The sequence below is a fragment of the Ambystoma mexicanum genome, chromosome 2p, assembly GCF_040938575.1.
Source record: "Ambystoma mexicanum isolate Mex_15411 chromosome 2p, UKY_AmexF1_1, whole genome shotgun sequence".
Classification (NCBI taxonomy): Eukaryota; Metazoa; Chordata; class Amphibia; order Caudata; family Ambystomatidae; genus Ambystoma; species Ambystoma mexicanum.
Genome location: NC_090923.1, coordinates 578,154,417 through 578,167,056, shown reverse-complemented (window position 1 = coordinate 578,167,056; position 12,640 = coordinate 578,154,417). Strand labels below are relative to the sequence as shown.

Below are 12,640 nucleotides of genomic sequence, written 5' to 3'. Positions count from 1 at the left end.
GAAATAAAAGGGGACATTTCAAAGCTAGGAGAACGTGCGTACACTGCTGGACCAGCTCTACAAGAATTGGCAGAAGATTCAAGGAAAAATTACAAAACTCTAGAAGAATTAGCACGGATGATGCACAATTTGAAAATTCAGTGCAAAGATCTCGAGAACAGGTCAAGGCGATCAAACATCTGCATCAGCAGCGTCCCAGAGGTGATCGCTGATAAAGCTCTTAAGCGCTCAATGCAAAGCGTCTGTGCGGATTTACTTCTGGAAATTCCTTCAGACAATGTTCTTCTGGACAGAATTCACAAGATGGGCCCTTCCAGGAAAGAACTGAAGGGTCGACCCCGGGACGTGCTGATCGCAGTCACATCATTCGGGCTGAAAGAAGGTGTTCTGACGGCAGCACAAACAGGTTTGTCCTTAACCATTAATGGCTCAGGTACAGCTCTATCAAGATCTGGCATTTTCTACTCTACTCAAAAAAAGACGCATTTGAATCCGGTCACTAGCATTCTCAACCAGGAGAAGATGCGGTACAGGTGGGCCTTCCCTTTTGGCTTGCTTTCTTTCTGGAAGAGCAGACAATTCTGAGTAACAACATGTAAAGAAGGTCTCGATGGGCTAGCATCGGAAAGTAGAGATCGGACTGGGACATCGAAAGCAGGAAGAGAGATCACCCAACATAGTCGACAGTGGGAGTGGTCCATGGCAAAGCGAGACAACAGGAAAGCTCATTCTCTGAAAGGCTGGGACGAGTCGAAGGACATGCCACATGCTGAGGGGTGAAGGCGGGCAGATAAACCAGGTACATTGGAGAGCATTGGTGGGACATTCGAAAGTAAAAGGGGGAGGGAGAACGGAGTTGGAAATGGAAGGCCGGGATGAGACCGGGGGTTGAAGCGGGGAACTGGATTGGGATCTCTTGGAGAGGGTTAGTACATTTCTCTGCAGTTAGTTGTTCCCAGGTAGTTTGCCGGTTCATGGACGGGTACTGCGGTGGTTGTCACTAGGACACATGTACCGGCCTAGCTTAACGTTTGGAGGGGGGAGTGGGGAAGGGAAAGGGTGGGTGCAATGGGGGTTGAGGCAGGGCCGGTATGGGGCTGGGAGGGGGATCAGCAGGATAAACGCGGATATACAACAGGGGGAGGCGGGCAGGAAAAGAAGAGATTCAAAGCTCCCAACATGCAATATATGTACATTCTATCTTGAGGAAGACGAGGCCCATGTCAAATAGTCGTATCCATAGGGGGATTAGAGGTAAAGGCCCAGCGGAAGGTAATGAGAATGGCTGGAATAGGTGCTCAGCATGGGTTTTAAAATAATCACATAAAAAATCCGAGAACTAAACTCCTCAGCAAATCGTTGCAGGCTGGGATAATTCCTGAGTCACGAGAAACCGGACATCCACACACTTCAAGAAACCCACATATGTAGAAAAGATAAATGGTTTATTAGATTACAAGGCTACCCACCGATCTTTCAAGCAAATTTGAATGAGAAAAAGGCGGGGTTCCAGATAGCGTTTAGAAATAATCCTGATCTGGTGATTTTGAACTCGGTATATGATAAACGGGGGAGATTCCTAATTGTGACATTCTGCAATAAGAGGGAAGTATTTACGGCTGTGACAGTGTACTCACCTAACTTGGGATAGGAACGTTTTCTGAAGGCAACTTTAGCGGCACTCGAAAATAAAGTTCATGTAATACTGACAGGGGATTTTAACACAATATGGGATTGTTTCCAAACAATGAAGAAAATGGGATTTGGCAAGCGCTTTCTCCACAGGATACAAGCAAACTATCAAACCACAACCCTTTGTCTGTCCATCAATGGATGGCTGTTGTGTCCGATTCTGATGACAGGGGATTTTAACACAATATGGGATTGTTTCCAAACAATGAAGAAAATGGGATTTGGCAAGCGCTTTCTCCACAGGATACAAGCAAACTATCAAACCACAACCCTTCGTCTGTCCATCAATGGATGGCTGTTGTGTCCAATTCGACTAGAGAGTTAAACCAAACAGGGATGCCTGCTGTCCAATTTTGCTATATGCGATTCATCTGGAACCTTTCCTGCAACGTATACTGTAAACATCGGGTGGGAAAGGGGTACATTTTGGGGGGTGGGAATATAAAATAATGGCGTTCGCCGATTATTTGGGGACGTTTCGGGTTTAAAGGTTAATCAACAGAAATCCAAAATACTCAACCTCACACTATCAAAGGATACAAAAGAGGAATTATGGGGGTCCACCCAATTTCAGTGGGCAGAAGGAAAAATTCAACATTTAGGGGTCTACCTTACAAAATCTGTGGCAACACTGCATGAGGCGAATTACCCTCAGTTTCTTAAAGCTTTGAGAGGGTGCCTGCAAAGGTGGAACCCTCTATAAATATCATGGCTGAGGCATATGGCTCCAATAAAAATGGTGACACTAACCCTCTTTCTCTACTATTTTCAGACTTTGCCAGTCTCCATCCCCAGAAGTTATTTTAAGTCACTCAACCGCATCCTATCTACCTTCATATGACATAATAAAAGACTGTGGGTTGCCTTCGAGACCTTAATGGCCCCAAGGAATAGGGGAGGTATAGCCTTCCCTGATTCTAGAAACTACTATTGAGAAGCCCAGCTGAGGGTTCTGAAATAATGGCTTTCAGGAGATGATAGTAAACATTGGGTGTATATGGACAGAGTAGTGGTGGGGGGTCCATTGGATGAAGTGGTATGGTTGCCTATGACTGACAGTCCGACGAGTATGAAAGCTTTGTGACTAACTGCACTAATGGACGAAGTATGGGACAAAGCGTTGAAGCAAAAGCATATATCAATTATTCCGGGGCCTTTTACACCTATATTTGGGAACCCCCAGTTCATTACCAGAATGGAAGTGAAAGCTTTTTGGAAATGGAGGGGAGCAGGATGTGTAAGGCTTAAAGATGTAATGTTAGGCCAAGAAATTAAAACATTCGAGCATTTTTAAAAATCTTGCACTCACGGAGAAGGATTGACTCAGCTACTATCAACTTCGGCGCTGGGTTATGCACCCCTTAATAAAACTCAAGCCGGCAAATAGCTTACTACGTTTGAGAAATATACCACATCGCATACAGGCGACACTCATCTCTACATTCTATACTTTGCTATCTTAAGGGGGTCCCCGGTAAAAGTGGCCATACATGCATGGGCAAAAGGGAAGGTACATTAGATCATCAAATATCTAATGAGGAATGGGAGACACTCAGAATATCTGAAACTAACACGATCTATCCAACTAATAAAAATTTGGTATAAAATTCTCACTTAATGGCACTATACACCAGAGATACTCAGAGTGATGTTTAAGGGGTTACCGCCGGACTGCTGGTGTAAGTGTAAAGGGCAGGTGGACTGGCTCCATATCTGGTGGTCTTGTCCGGCTTTGAAATCATTCTGGGATCAGGTTGGAAAGACACTTCAGGAGGTGGTTGGGGCAAATACATCTGTGAGGGAAGAGGGATGTCTTCTGGGCCTTTGTTTAAATGATGCTGCTCCACGAGATAAGGCACATAAAAAGGCATTTATGGTTCTGACTGTGACGGCCCAATCAGTGGTTGCGCCGTATTGGAAGAAAGAGGGGGCCCCAACCTGCCATGAATGGCTACATAAACTTTGGCGTGTCTTGGCCATGGAATGGGTTACGTACAACTTACAGCAGGGAGAACGAAAATTTAGGACAGATTGTGGGGCGCACTATTGGAATACTTGAAGGAAGATTATCGTATTCAACGGTGCCCACAAAATATTCAGTGTCTGGACATTGCCTAATGCCTCTATAATGTGTTGCTGATTGCGGGCACGGGGTGGGTGTGTAAGGGTGCCGGGTTGGATGGGGGATTCTTATGTAAACTTGTGAAATGCCAATAAAAAAAAAAGACTGTTACTACTACCAGGGCACAAAAATACTTTTCTAAGTGGGCCCAATCATTTGATGAGGAAGGGAACTGAACTCTTTTGTCTATGGCTATTACTTTGAAGGGTCGGCAAAGGGCCCACTTCATTGATCAGATCAAGAATAAGACCAGCAAGATGCTTGCCGGTACCACTGCTATACATGACCGATATGTTGAATTGTATCTGTGGCTCTATGCCCCTCTTCCCCTTATCACAGTTAATTTAATTCCAGCCTTCCTGCATGGGATTTATATGCCAACAGCCAATGTTGCAGTCCTGCTTTCACTGAACGCCCAATTATAGAAGCAGAGGTGGCTTCTGCTATTAGGGGACTCACAGCTGGGAAGGCTACCACACCAGATGGTCTCCCAACTGACCTATATGAATTGCGTTTGAGATCGTCATGCCCAGCTTGACTGCAGTATTTAATGAAGCAAGGGAGGCGGGACATCTTCCGGCATCGATGCTCACAGCCAATATAGTGGTTTTCCCCAAGGCCGGTAGGGTTTCCTTGGATTGAAGCGCATACAGCCATATATTTCTCATTAATTCTGATGCAAATATGCTGCCCAAATGTCTGGTGAGACGTCTGGACCCAGTTTTACCTTGTCTCATCCACCAGGATCAGACAGGCTTCATTTTCAACAGACATTCTACGGACAATATGAGATGCCTGTTGAATGCCATTGCTAGTCGGGCTGATCAAGGAGATATAGTGCTATCCCTAAGTGCCAAAAAATCATTCGACAAAGTCCGTTGGGTCTATATGTTCTATACCCTGTGTAAAGTCGGCACTGAGGGGTACTTTCATGAGATGATCAATTTGCAATATTCCAACCCAAAGGCGTCAGTGGTAACTAATTGTTATATGTCTGCTCCGTTTTTGCTATATACGGGAATGCATCACGGGTACCCGTTGTCACCTTTGCAGCATGCTCTAGCCATCAAGCCACTGGCTGTCAGGATCATAATGCATGCCAACTTGAGCGGTATCACTCGGACTGGTGTGTAGCACCATGCTTCTTTGTATGTGGATGATGTTCTGCTTTACATCACTGACTGGCCTGTTAACCTCCCGCGTATCTGGAATATACTGCAGTAATTTTGCCCGCTCGCAGGTTATTAACAAAATTACCACAAGTCAGAGGTGCTGCCTTCGAGGACTGACATTCCTGGGACCAGGGTGGTGCTGTCCCATTTAGGTTGCAGCTTAAGACAATGAAATATATTGGAGTACATGTGGCGGATCAGATTAGTGATCTTGTCCGGAACAACTACCCTCCGATACTGACCGGTATCAAAGCTAATCTCCTCAAATGGAACACTCTTCTGCTGTCCATTACAGGAAGAATTCATGCAGTAAAAATTAATATCCTCGCGAAATTAGTATATCTGGCACAGATGATTCCTCTACCTAAGTCTGCGAATGAAATTCGGGATTTAGACAAGCAGCTCGGAAGTTTAATGTGGAGGCATAAAAAGGCTAGGTTGAATAATAAGATATTACAGGCGACCAAGCAAGATGGGGCACTTGCACTTCTCTCCTGGATGTCTTATTTCTTGGTGGTGCAGGCGTGATGGGTCAAGAGATTGTGTAACCCAGATGATGTGTCCAGTTCGCGAGCTACTGTATTAGCTATCCTGCAACCATATATTCCTCAGGTGAGTATATCCATCAATCGTACACAACTACCAAATCAAATAAAGAAACATCCTAGTGTAGGGCCTCTGCTAACCCATTGGTATCATTTACTTAAAGCTCAGGGGGACACAACGTGAATACTGTCCCACCCTGGCTTAGCCTCCGAGCTTTGCTGACAACCCACTCAGAGAGACGACCGCAATTCAGCCGCGAGGAAGAATGGTAGCACATACACATTATGGACCTTTTTTATGGTCATACTTCACTACACTTTGTGGAGGCCAGGGTCGTTCTAGGCCTGGCTCTGACGGCATGGCTGTCATATCAAGCACTGCTCTCTTTGATTAAGTCTTGGATCTCAGAGGCCACACACAGTCGAGATGTATCACCCTGTGAGCCGGAGTGGGTCTGGGAGTCTTCTGTCTTTCCCAAAATCAAGACATTTTATATTCTACGTATTCCAAACAATTTGGGGAGAAATTCAGTGCTCACGTTTGGATGGGCGGACAATCTGGGATCCAACTGGATAGTATAAATATATATTTGTTTTTTGCTTTGATTAACAAAGTGTCATACAATCTGGGTAATAGGGAGATTCAATTTAAGATTATTCAAAGCTTCTCGAATAGCTTTACCCCAGTAAAGTTATTTGTGATGAAGCTTTTAAAAACCCCATTTCGTTGGAGTGGATGTGGGGAGCACAGGACACTGGGACACCTGCTCTGGTCAGGCCCCAAGGTTCAGTCGTTCTGGGAGATAGTATTTACGAAGCTCACAAAAATTCCAGGGGCCACTCTGAATCGTACATTTACTTTCATGCTATTCGGACGGAAGTGGAGGAATGGTATGAGGAAATTGCACATAGAAAGTTAGTACATACTATGCTATTTGCTTCCCGCATGACTATCCTGATCAAATGGAAAACAGCAAACCCACCTGATTGACGTATATGGGAGGGTCTAGTTTCCAGATTATGCTTGTTTGAGAGACATTCCTATGGAAATCGTGTTGGAGCCCCTAGATCGGATTGGGTGTGGGATCTTTTTTAACAATATATCTAATGTTGAACTTCGGCAGATTTGAGGTATTTGCGTTTTCTGTTAGACTCTAGGAGGACTATGCACCCTTAGAAGGAACCAATGGATTTTGATATGCTTTTGGGGATCATTTGCTAACAAACGGTAGGGGAGCTTCTATAGTGGTGCAGCTATGGTGGGGGTCATGAAAATCAGATACAAGTAATTCCCAGAAGCTGCAGTAATATAATTTTTTCAAATTCAATTGTAATTATTTTAATGTAGGTTTCCACTAAGCGGATATCCCTTCAAAAATATCTCATTGTGAGTCTGAATGTAAACATCAATATGATCCAAAAATTTAAAAGTTTTCTTTTTAGAATTTGATTAAAAAAATAAAATGTGTAAAAAATTGTGTTCCAAACAAAACAAAAACATAGTTGTTGTCAGAATACAAAAAGTCAATTTTCAATGTGTTTCCAAGAAGCATAAAACAGAATTGTTACAAAAAGAAGGAAAAAAAACAAAATTGTTATCAAAGAACAAACAATATACAGTAGAAAAGCCCACTAAGTGTGCACAAGGACTTCCAACTAGTCTGTCCAACTTATTACTTTTTTTAGTCTTAGGGGATGATCTGACCATGGGTGGCTTATTTAGTTTTGGCCAGTGTGTTTGAAGCTGTACTCCCCCGTACTATGTACCAAGCACCCTATTGCTCTGGCCACCAACGAGCCTTGTGATAGAAGATATTGGAAGGTATTCCTGAATGTAATATATGATGCATAGGTGTTTTTATTGCAGGGCTCTCAATCTATGCATACCTCTGTGGACCATTTCCCAGTGTTTTTAGTTTTTGGGTCGGATCCGTTTGGCTGGGTGCAGGTTTTTTCTTTCTACTAATATGGGTGGGAGGGTAAGGTAGATTGGGATCCATATATACCAACATTAATTCTTCGTCAGACTGTGATTATCCTGCAACCAAACTACCGTTACGGGGTTCTCTGTAACTTTTGTGGAATTGCTGGTTTGTTTGAATTCTTGAATAACGATATTTACATTTTCTTTTTAAACGTAGTGGATCTGAACGGAGTTGCTTACATATTCCTGGGTAACCCTGAAAAAGCTTGCATACCCTATTTACCCTTCTGTAATGGAACAGCAGGTGGAAAAACAATGACATGGAAAGCTGCTCCGATTAGCTGCCATTGAGCATGGTTAAATGAAAGCCTTCCAACCCCATCAGTCTACAATCTTTCCAAGAGCAAACTAGAATATTTAAACTTCAGGAGAGGTATCTGGACCAGTCTCACATTGAGGTAGTTCGCCTGCCACCTCAGAATTTCTATCTAATTCTTTTAGTACATATCAGAAAGATAGCTCAGCGAGTTAAGCACTCACTGCTGAGGTCTGTGTGGTTGATCTGCAGGTCGCAGGTTTGAATCCGGCAAGGCCAAACCCAGCCTTTCATACTTCTGGGTTGTTACACGAGTACCAATTTAGTTTTAGCAATAATAATTGTTTATACATATGTTCTATATAACTTGCTTTGGTGAAAACACTCTATAGGTAACAGTGGGGAAGAGCGGAGCTATGCACTGAAGAATTACAGGGCGGCTCCCGCTGCTCGCTGTGGCTCCCGCGACAAGAAGGCAAAGCGAAGCGAATCCGGGAAGCGAAGCAGAGAAACCTGAAGGAGCTGCCACATACTACCATTGAGTGAAACAAGAGGAATACCAGTACTGGGGAGCTACGGGGACTGGAAACGAATGTGTATGAATGCTGAACAAGCTGAGAATTGTTAAAAGTACTATGGAAGGCCAAATCAAGTATATTTGAATACCAAACCAGCTGCGAACTATGACAAGAGGTTTTGAAAGTTGAAACAAGTAACATTAAATAGCGAAGTGACTGAAAGACATTCATGGTATATTTGGATACCATATAAAACAAAAGCAAGTGATGAGCACTTAGGAAGGAAATAAAAGCAAGGTGGTACAAATGGAAATTACCATGACATGTGATGTGTGAGCCACAAGTGGTGGAAAAGCCAGAAAGCTATCATGGAGGCTATGAAATGAGAGTGGAATTCAAAAGATTGCCAATAAAGATATGAGTCTGAAAACTGAGCATTGGCCAAATATAAAGGATACCAAGGAACTACAGTTTAAGAGAAAGAGAACCTGTGTTGGCAGAAGCCAGAGGAATACAGAAAGCATATTGAAGTGCATAGTGGCATCGATTGCATGACCTGTAATGTGTGGACCGTGTGGACCTGTAATGGGTGGACCATGTGGTTTAACAATTGGGCCTAGACCGATTGACCCCTACTTGAAACAAGCCAAGGAAAGCAAATGCCAAGAAGGTTGTGTTTGGCAACAGTTGTTGAAGTGAATTGAAAAGGAAGAAACAGAGCAAACTATGAGAACTATTGAAAAGCTTGGATGACCAAAGGTTTGAACTGGTATTGTTTTGAAAGCTGGAAGATTTTGAACTGATATTGGTTTTGAAAGCTGGAAGAATTGCACTCTTGGGGAAGGGAGCCCTGAGACTTTGTGAACTGTGGTGAACTCTTGGGGAAGGAAATCCTGAGACCTTTTTTGGAACTGTTCGGGACTTGGGGAAGGGGAAGCAAGTATAACGAAGAGCTGGTAGAAGCTCAGAAGTTTATTTTTTAACACTATGGGCCTCATTAGGACCCTGGCGGAGAGGGTATTACGCCAGCGTAGTGCATGGCGTACCTCTCCGCCATACTACGAGTTCCCGTAGCGCCATGGAGGTTTTCTCCGCCTGGTTTTACCAGCCGGAGAAAACCATGGCGCTACGGGACCTCGTTGTTAATTACGCCACCGTATTTTACGGTGGCGTAATTAACTCCTTCCCCACTCCCATTATACCCTATGGGGCAAAAATGGGAATGGGGAAGGGCAGAATGGGGATTGGGGATTTACCGCTCCGCCGAGGTCGGAATGGGGCGGTAAATCCGCCAACCCCCATGGCGCTATCGGCGGCTTTCCGCCATGCTTCGCGGTGCATTTAGCACCGCGAAATCCGCCTGGGTCGTAATGAGGCCCTATCACTTTTGCTGCTGACATCCCTAGATATTGTATATAGTTAGTTGTGCGGGCCAGAAAAAGTTTTGGACACTGACAGACTTTTGATTTGAACTTACTGAAGCAGACTATCCTTAGTTGTCTTTAGGTAGGGAAATCCCACTTTAGTATAGGGCAAGTTAGGCCTTACTCCATCTTGACATATAAGAAAAATAATGCGTTTGGTTAGAAAGTTGAATCTGTTGTCTGTGTATTACTTCATGATGCCTTCACAGATCACAATAGTGGTGTGTATGGTATACGTGTTTGCTATATTTCGTGGACGGCATGCTTGCAACCCAATTTAACACCTACTATTGACAGTATTGCAAACCAGGAACAAACTGTTATTGAATGCATTCAATATACTCATTTCTTTTCCTGGTTTACAATGCTATAAATAGTAGGTGTTCATTTTAAATTGGATTGCAAGTATGGCGTCCACGGAATATGGCAAACACATCTACAAATTATTATATTTGCATTCTTTGGTAACAAATCTAGCACCTTCAACCAGTCAATTTAAAGTGTGTTCTTTTGCCGAAAATAGTGATTATGAAAACGAATACCATGCTCAATGGGAGTTACCCCACATCCTTTTGCACTCTTTGTGAGTTGGCATCTCGCTGCTTATCTAATCTTTGCTCATTTATTCGACTTAGTGTGTGTGTGTTTTCCAAAAAGTAGTGTTTCCTTAATTCTTTCAATGTATGTAACTATTCCCTTGGGCAAGAATTTTAAATGACTATACAGGCTTCCAGCAGGCATTTCCATGTTTTCTTACTGCATCCACTTCTACTGAGGCCACTGGTATTTCAAAGGGCAAGGTCTTCAAGTCCCTCTGTGCTGGAGGTCCCGGACAACATACTCTGGCCCTCATTACAACACCGGCGCTAAACCATCACGCTATTAGCACCATGGTTGCTGCCGGTATTGTAACAAGTCCGCCATGGTACCACCCCATTCCAAGGTTGGCGGGGCGGTACTTCCCCATTTCACCATGGCCCTTCCCCATTCCCATTTTTGCCCCATAGGGCATAATGGGAATGGGGAAAGGCGGTAACTACGGTACCGCAAATTGCGGTACAGTAATTATCGCCAGGGTCCCTTTGCGGGTCCCTGCAATAACGGCTGGTTCCGGCCGCTGTTATGGGAATTGGGTGCTAAGGGATTGCCGGTACCGGTACCCTTACCGGTACCGGTAATCCCTTAGTGCCAGGGTCGTAATGACCCCCTCTGTGTAGTAGATAAACTGCTGGCTAACCTGCTGGGGAAAAGACCTAGGCAGGACATTACCCTCAGGGTTTGTTGTTTTCATGCCCCTTGGCAGTGAAACTTTGGATTAACACTTTGCAGTAATAATCTTATTCATTTTGTTAACCCTCTCCAAGCTGGCTTTCAGCAAGGCATCGGCACAATTTCTCAGAGCTTTAGATTGCCTGTGCTGGTCGAGAAATATATATCACTTGGAAGGATGAGCTTGGATGTAATGTTTATCGACCTCCAGACTGCCTTTGATAGTGTGCTACACGCAGAATTATGCAAGACACCATGAGGGTTGGAAATACCCCATGGTTTGCTATCAGCCTTGCGTTTATCATACACAATCAACAATGCAGTGGTAAGATGGGGCATTGGTGGTGAGCTAATGTCCCCACTTGTCGTTTGAATCGGGGTGCATCAAGGATGCGTTTTGTCTACATATTTTGCCTTTTTAATAATGGACGGAATGAGAAAACCGTTTCAATCCCAACAGACGGACAAACCATGATAAGCATCCCTGTGCCAGTGACCCCAAGTGTAAAGACAAGGGTTTGAAAATTAACTATGATAAAAAGAAAACAATGGTCTTCACAACAAACAGGAAAAAAGCCTACTCTTGTCCTAACTGTAGGCGAGACTGATATTGAGCAAGTGAAGAAATACGATTATCTAGGCATAAGATTTTCGGATGTAGGAACATGTGATGGTCATCTTGAGAAAGCTGGGGTTACATTGTGAAGGTACTGTGGAGCAATTGCAACCTTTACAAAGGAGAAATGACGTGGGGCAGTAAGACCTACATTAGAGGCATTGAAGTTCCAAGCAAGGTAGACTGCCCACTTTGGAGCAGATGTCTGGCATTAAACTGATTTCAAATCTTTGGGTGCAACGGAAAGTGGATTCCTGAAGAGAATACTTGGTCTCCTGAACAGTACACCAACACTCCCTTTGCATGGGGACCTACATTTGTGCTATATTGCTGCACTGGAGCCTGTGCTATATTGGATTAGACTTTGTAGCTCTACTGAGTTAGGCAAATATTGAACCTCAATAATTGCTCTTCTGGTTCAAGAAGGTGGAGCCTTGATACTGTGGTGTTCCCGTGTTAAAAATACACTGTATTGAATTTGACATGCAGAACTCTGGACTAATTCAGCAGATATTAACATCTGAACTAAAAAGCCAGTGTATCAAGAGATGTTCATGCTGAAAGAATTGGGAACTGTTGCACAAAATGGCCACGTATGCATTATTATCCATGAATTGAGAGAATAAACCACAACAAGGATATGAAAAATATTTGAATCTAATGAAACCCAAATGTATGTGATCATTACATATCAAGTTCAGATTTGGGATTATATCCCTTGCACATCACATGGGTAGATGGGATAGTAACGTATGTGAAAAATGCCCATATTGTGAAAGCATAATTTAAAGCAATGTACACGACATGCTCATTTGCCCGTTGCACCTTCATCTTAGAAAATTGTATTTAAAACAAAGATTTATCTTTTATATAATATGATTTGTTATGGCTGCCATGCATCTTTGCAAAAGAACAGATGATGAAATTACTGTTGTTGCAGGTTCCAAATGTTTACACAGAGTTTGTTTAAGGAGAATGCCACTTAACTTCTTTTTTCATTTATCTATGAATTGAGTATTCTGTCAAATGTGTAAGTGTGTGT

General features: G+C 43.4%; 1 protein-coding gene across 4 annotated transcripts in view; it reads right to left on the bottom strand.

Moving 5' to 3' along the window:
• The window catches only part of DOCK3 (dedicator of cytokinesis 3), a 2,582,899-nt gene that overhangs the window by 37,480 nt on the left and 2,532,779 nt on the right, over positions 1-12,640 (bottom strand). The gene's annotated exons all lie outside the window — the stretch shown is intronic.